Here is an 8,094-nt window from a genome sequence, read left to right on the forward strand (position 1 = left end):
TATATTAAGCTAATCAAATATAATTAATCGAACACTAATGTAAGTATGTATAAGAAACACATCACATTATATTATTGGATAATATACTTGTATACGCATGTGATGTATATAGTATGTATTTTGAACTTTATATAGTCGATATTGTGTTAATATATAATATATACATATGATACAGCGATGGTATATTAATGACATAAGATAAATCAATCGATTATTTATTTGAGTATATGTGAAATACAATGGGGTAGTCGATAATGTGTATATATGTGTGTGTGTATGTATAGGTATATATATAGTATATATATGCATATTATATAGTGAACGTATGTTAATGACATAAGATAAACCAACCGATAATTCAACTGAGTTTCTGTGAAATACGTAGTATATTATTATGGAGTAGCAAAATTGGGTATGTAATGTATATAGTACGTATTTGAATATTGATAACCAATTGAATAAATTTATATATACGTATATCTCGTGTAGTGATGAAATAGATATACTATTTTGTTTCAATATATAATGTAGACAGATGTATATTGTTGAATTTGTAATAACGCAAGACAAGTATTACGAGGTATATAGGGGGTAGGAAGGAAGTAGGGGAAGGAGACAGAAAATTGAATCATGAAACTAGCATATGCTTACCATTTGCTTTGAATTTTGAATTTTGAACGACCGCTAAAATTTGATATATGTATATATATACTGCATATCTCGTGTAGTGACATATGCAGTAATCGAAAGCTCGATAACTGAATGTATATATCAAAATATTTTGAATAATACATTGATATCATACTTATAAAGAAACAGACATACTATTTTGTGTCAATGTAAATACGCGTATATTGTTGAAGTTGTAATAACGTAAGACATCGATAATTTATCTGATTAACACGTTATATATATATATATATATATATATATATATATTATAATTTATCTTTCATAAATATTATACAATTTATTAAAAAAATAATCTATTAAAAATTAAATTAAATTTATGAATTAATTTATTAATTGTAGTTTATTAAAGTATAATTTATCAAAAACTTTGTAAAAACCGACCACATGTGATCGGTTTTTTTGTTATTTAAAAAAAATTAAAAACAGCTTTTAACCCAACCCGACCCATCCAATCCCCAAATAAAGAAAAGGAAAAAATGGGAATCAGCTAAAGCCCTAACTCAAATTCTCTTCATTTCTCTCCAATTCTTTCAAAAATTCTTTCACTCTCAAAGTTTGTCACGCCAGGATCTTCTCCACTACTCTTCTCCATCACTTCAATTCGGGTAAGTGCTCAAATTGTTCTTATTGGATAGTAAGGTCGATTAGGGTTATTAATCTTAGTTCGTATTTATATAAATATGGTAAGTTATGGTGTATGATTATGTTATTTTTCCTAGAATTGATTTCGAACTGACTAAATCAAACAACTTGTGGTAGAATCCCAAACTTGAACCAATAAAGTTTACTGTTCTTAGTTCTTGATGACGTTTCATTGTGAATCATAGGTCATTAATGAAAGTATTAGGTTGTTAAGGATTGATAATCTAGACTTCCCTTTGTGATTGTGAAAAAGAGATTGGTTGATGCTTATAGAGAAATTAATATAATTTAAATGTATGGATGGGTAAGTAATATAGTGATGTGTGAAAGAAGGATAATCTAATGAACTATAATTAGATAGACCATAAGATTAGGATCTATTATTGTTATCATGTAGCCCTAGTGGACTAGTATTTCTTGATCTTTTATTTTATAGCTGCCAAGCAAGAATAGTATGTGAAGTTATGTTATTAATCATGTCTAGTGCTAGACACTAAGTTTCAACAATGTATGATCATAAAGTTGGAAATAATGATTTCTTGTGATAGTGATACTAGTTATATAGAAGGTGAGCTAGTAGGCTTGGAATAATGTATGCAAGAATTTAAGTTCACTCATTCTCAATTTTGTATAAAGGTGTAAGTATGATAATAGAGATGTATGCAAGGAAATATGTGTTTGCACGATTTTCTAAGATTGTTAAGTGTCATATTTTCTTAGATAGTGCTCTTGTATTACTAAGTGTGAAGACCGTTGGTTATATACTAAATGGTGTTCTTAATAGCTAAGTTAAAAGTTATTTGAGGCTTAAATACATGTTTACATTCACCAATGGAATTGCTTAGTTCTTATGTATATAGCCTATCACTTTTTTGTCGTTTTATTTTTGGGTAAAATAATGTGTCACTTTCACATAGTTATATCTATTGGACATGAACAACCACCTTTCCCCACTGAAATTTTCACTTCAGATAAATTGTACACCTTCAAGATACGGGATACAGGGCACTATAACTATTTATAGGGATTTGGAAACAATACTGAAAATTATATTAAAATGCTTAAAATATGTTAGGAAAAAAAAAGGCTACTACTATTAGAAACAGTATTATTAGGTGTTCATATGTCATTATATATGCTATAAAACTAAATACTGCATTAACTCTCTCCTATTTCCAATACTTAAACATGAATGTAGCATAGAGTAAATGGGTATTTTGGAGAAAATTGCAGTAGTTTGTCTTTTAATTTGCTAAGATCATCATTTTCGATAGTGCAGCTTCCCGTGAGAGAATCAAGAAGCAGATTGAAGCTGCCATTTTGAAATATCAAGACATTAAGAAGAATATCAAAGGTAAGTTGACATAGTGAAGCCGTGTGTGGCCTTGTGCAATTCACTATTTTTGTTATCTTTCTTTTATTGTTCATATTAAAGTCTAATGAAGCCATGTATGGCCTTGTACGATTCACTAGCATTGTTCTTGACATTTTGTTGTTGCTTGTTTCTTGCACTGTCAACATGATCTTATATCATTTCTTGTTTTGAATGTGGTTTGTTCGGTCACTTAGTCACTTGAAAATGGTTAAGTGTAGGGACTTTAAAGGGTATTTTGTTGTTTTGAATGAGATTTGTTAGGTCACTTAGTCACTTGAAAATGATTAAGTGTAAGAACTTTAAAGAGGAATTATTTGTCAAGAATGTGGTTTGTTCGGTCACTTAGTCACTTGAAAATGGTTAAGTGTAGAGACTTTAAAGGGGAATTATTTGTTTTGACTGTGGTTTGTTCGGCGATTTAGGTGGTTGAAAATGGTTAAGTGTAAGAACTTTAAAAGGGAATAATTTGTTTTGAATGTGGTTTGTTCGGTGACTTAGGTGGTTAAAAATGGTTAAGTGTAGGGACTTTAAAGGAAAATTATTTGTTTTGAATGTGGTTTGTTCGGGGACTAAGGTGGTTGAAAATGGTTAAGTGTAGAGACTTTAAAGGGGAATTATTTGTCAAGAATGTGGTTTGTTCGTTGACTTAGGTGGTTGAAAATGGTTAAGTGTAGGGACTTTAAAGGGGAATTATTTGTGTTGAATGTGGTTTGTTCGGTGACTTAGGTGGTTGAAAATGGTTAAGTGTAGGGACTTTAAAGGGGAATTATTTGCCAAGAATGTGGTTTGTTCGGTCACTTAGTCACTTGAAAATGGTTAAGTGTAGGGACTTTAAAGGAAAATTATTGTCAAGAATGTGGTTTGTTCGGTCACTTAGTCACTTGAAAAAGGTTAAGTGTAGGGACTTTAAAGGAGAATTATTTTTTTTGAATGTGGTTTGTTCGGTGAGTTAGGTGGTTGAAAATGGTTAAGTGTAGGGACTTTAAAGGGGAATTATTTATCAAGAATGTGGTTTGTTCGGTCACTTAGTCACTTGAAAATGGTTAAGTGTAGGGACTTTAAAGGGGAATTACTTGTCAAGAATGTGGTTTTTTCGGTGACTTAGGTGGTAGAAAATGGTTAAGTGTAGGGACTTTAAAGGAGAATTATTTGTCAAGAATGTGGTTTGTTCGGTCACTTAGTCACTTGAAAATATTTGTGTAAGGACTTTAAAGGGGAATTACTTCTCAAGAATGTGGTTTTTTCGGTGACTTAGGTGGTTGAAAATGGTTAAGTGTAGGGACTTTAAAGGGGAATTAGTTGTCAAGAATGTGGTTTGTTTGGTCACTTAGTCACTTGAAAATGGTTAAGTGTAGGGACTTTAAAGGGTATTTTGTTGTTTTGAATGCGATCTGTTAGGTCACTTAGTCACTTAAAAATGGTTAAGTGTAGGAACTTTGAAGGGGAATTATTTGTTTTGAATGTGGTTTGTTCGGTGGCTTAGGTGGTTGAAAATGGTTAAGTGTAGGGACTTTAAAGGGGAATTATTTGTCAAGAATGTGGTTTGTTCGGTCACTTAGTCACTTGATAATGGTTAAGTGTAGGGACTTTATAGGGTATTTTGTTGTTTTGAATGCGATTTGTTAGGTCACTTAGTCACTTGAAAATGGTTAAGTGTAGGGACTTTAAAGGGGAATTATTTGTTTTGAATATAATTTGTTTGGTCACTTAGTTACTTGAAAATGGTTAAGTGTGGGAACTAATAGTTGAATTTGATTGAATGCATAGATGGATCCTGATTATAGATGGATATATCGTCGGAACAATGATAATAGAATGGGTATTAGGAAGGAAGTCGTTGAAGGTGTGAAAAGATTTGTTGATCATGCTAAGACACTTAGAAGTTTGGACATGTTTTTGGATTATTCGTTGTCCTTGTGTTAGATGGAACATCTTTATAGAAAGGGGCTTCACGAGAACTTTTTAAGAGTGCATGGTATTCATGGTGGTGTAGTGCAAAATAACTTTGTTGTTGGAGAAAGTACTAGGTCTAAAGGGCATAATGAATATCAGGATATTAGGATTACAGAAATATTGCACGATGCTTTTCAGATGCAACAGGGGGTTGACTTAAGGGAAAATGTTGAATATGTTCCTAATAGTGAAGTGGGAAATTTCTACAATGAATTGCATGCTGCTAGTCATCCTTTTCTTACGGGTGTTTGCACTCTCGTTTGTCTGTTGCTGTTAGATTATTAAGTATTAAATCTTATTGAAATATTACGGAAGGAGGAATGAACTCAATTATAGATTTTGTTAAAGAGTTAGTTGACCCCGACTTGGAGGTTCCTGATTCTTTTTATAAGGCAAAAAGATTGGTGTTAAAGTTAGGTCTATCCTCAGTTAGAATTGATTATTGTGAAAATGGCTGTATGTTATACTAACCTGGAGTTCTATAAGTTTTGTCAGCACTCTCTACATAAACGTGGTTCTACTGGAAATAAAATTATTGTTAAGGCGATGCATTATTTTCCTCTTATACCAAGGTTGAAGAGGTTGTATGCTTCAAACAGCTCAGCTCCTCATATGAGATGGCACAGTTAAAATAGAAGACCCACTGGTGTTATGTGTCATCCATCTGATGGAGAGGCTTGGAAGCATTTTGATGCAACTTATCTGGATTTTGCAGCTGAGCCACAAAATATTCGATTGGGATTATGTGCGGATGGTTTCTCTTCTTTTTCAGTTGGTGGTGCGTCATATTCATATTGGCCTGTATTTATCACTCCTTATAATCTTCCTCCTAAATTGTTGATGACTAGTACCTATATATTTCTGAATTGTGTTATTCCTGGCCCGCATAATCCAAAAAGTGGAATAGATGTCTATTTGCAACCTTTGATCGATGAACTTTAAATTTTATGGCATGAGGGGGTTGAAACTTGGGACTTCTCTATTAAATAGAATTTTAATCTGCACGCATATCTAATGTGGACTGTTAATGATTTTTCTGCTTATGGAATGTTGTCTAGGTGGATGACTGTTAGAAATCTGGCTTGTCCATACTGCATGTAAAAAACAAAATCTTTCACATTGAGACATGGCAGGAAAAATTCATGGTTTGATTGTCATTGTTGTTTCCTGCCACCTGAGCATGAATTTAAGAGAATCAAGAATGCATTCAGAAGGAATAGAAGGGAACATAATGGTCTACCTCCTAGGCTGTCTGGTTATGACATCTGGGAAATAGTTCAGGATTTTCCCAAAGCCAGGGAGGAACGATTGTACAGGCTTGATGGATATGGCATTTCGCATAACTGGACTAAGCAAAGTATATTTTGGGTGTTAGAATATTGGCCAAATAATTTACTTAGACATAATGTTGATGCCATACATACAGAGAAGAACTACTTTGACAACTTGTTCAACACAGTTATGGATATCACCAGTAAAATAAAGGATAATCCTAAGACCAAACTTGACTTACCAGAGTATTGCAACCGCAGAGAATTACACTTACAGCAGGGGCCTAACGACAATGTTCTAAAGCCTAAGGCTTGTTTTACATTCAAGTTGGACCAAAAGCGACAAATATGTGAGTGGGTTCAAAGTTTAAAGATGCCCAATGGATATGCCTCAAATTTAGGAAAGAGGGTTGATATGACACAAAGAATCTTGCATGGAATGAAAAGCCATGATTGTCATATTTTCATGGAACAATTACTTCCAATTGCTTTCATTGGTTTACCTGAAAACATATGGAAACCAATAGCAAGATCAGTTTGTTCTTCAAAGACTTATGTGCCAGCACATTAAAAGAAGAAAATCTAGTGCGAATGGAAAGTAATATTGTCGTTATCACTAACAAGATGGAGAAGATTTTCCCGTCAGCGTTCTTTGATGTGATGGAACATCTTCCCATTCACCTTGTGCACGAAGCTTGGCTAGGCGGTCTAGTTCAAACTAGGTGGATGTATCCATTCGAATGGTAAGTAGTTGCAACATATTTAAATTCATAGATATCTTTTTATATATAGTAAATGTCTAACCTTACAATTGTACAGGGCAATTGGAAAATTGAAAAGGGGGACCAAAAATAAACATAGGGTGGAAGGCTCTATAGTTGAGACATATCTTGTAAGAGAAACTTCTCAATTTTGTTCATACTACTTTCGTGATGAAGTTGTTTGTTCAAGAAACCGTCCGAATCATCACCAGGACAATGTGAATGAGCCTCATTTGCAATCGATATCAATTTTCAATCAATCTAGTTGTAAGGCTAAAAAGACCATACCTCCCTGGCTCACTCCCATGGAGCGCAAAGCAGCGACTTTGTATGTCTTGCTTAATTTCTCAGAAATTGAGCCATTTCTGAAGCAAGGAGATTAAAATTTTACCATATCTTATTTGTTTACTCATTCCATTAAAGAAACTAAGTGTGTTTCCCATGTTTGATGTTCAGTTCATTTAAGACTTAATTCCACGAAAATCAAGTGTATGCATCCTTTGCAACATGGTTTAAAAATGAGGTTTGTAAGTGTATCATTATTTCTACAAAGTTTAAACATTTACACATTCCTCAACTAAAATATATATATATATATATATATATATATATAATATTCTTAGGTACACCATTCACCAAATGCAACTGCATACAATCAAATTTTGAGATATTTCTTTGAGTCCAGTTGAAATTAATGCAATGTCACAATACAAAGTGAATGGGTTTAATTTTTCCACTGAACAACACTCCAGAGCAAGGAAAACAAACAATAGTGGTGTTTGGGTTAAGGTTGATGATGATGTTGATTACTTTGGCATCATACACGAGATCTTAGAACTGGAGTATGCTGGTTACCCAATAAAAAAAATTATCCTCTTTCGATGTAAATGGTTTGATCCAAGCACAACAGGTACAAGAGTACATAAGGAGCATAACATCATTGAAGTGAAGCACAATAGGTCGTATCCTATTTACGGTTCATTTGTGCTAGCGCAAAATGCTAAGCAAGTGTATTATGTTCCTTATCCGTTACACAATGACAAGTCTAATTGGTGGGCTGTAATCAAAACAAAGCCTATAGGACGGGTGGAAGTTGAGAATGTATTGGAGACTGCGTATCAAAATGAATTGTAGATTGATCACCATCTAGTAGACGATTTGAATCACTCGAAAAATATATTAGAAGAAGTTAATATTACGGAAGAAGCGACTGGGTGGGTAGGAGACGAGGAAACCTCCGAAGAGAGTGAATGGTTTAGTGGAGAGTCTTCAGAAGAGGAGGATTAGTTGTATTGGTTGTATTTATTATGTAGATGTCTTTATTCCTTGTACTATATATATAAATTTATGTTTCTTGTTTAAGATTGATATGTAATATACTTTTTAAGTTTGTTGTTTC

The sequence above is a fragment of the Capsicum annuum genome, chromosome 4 (genome assembly GCF_002878395.1).
Source record: "Capsicum annuum cultivar UCD-10X-F1 chromosome 4, UCD10Xv1.1, whole genome shotgun sequence".
Lineage (NCBI taxonomy): Eukaryota > Viridiplantae > Streptophyta > Magnoliopsida > Solanales > Solanaceae > Capsicum > Capsicum annuum.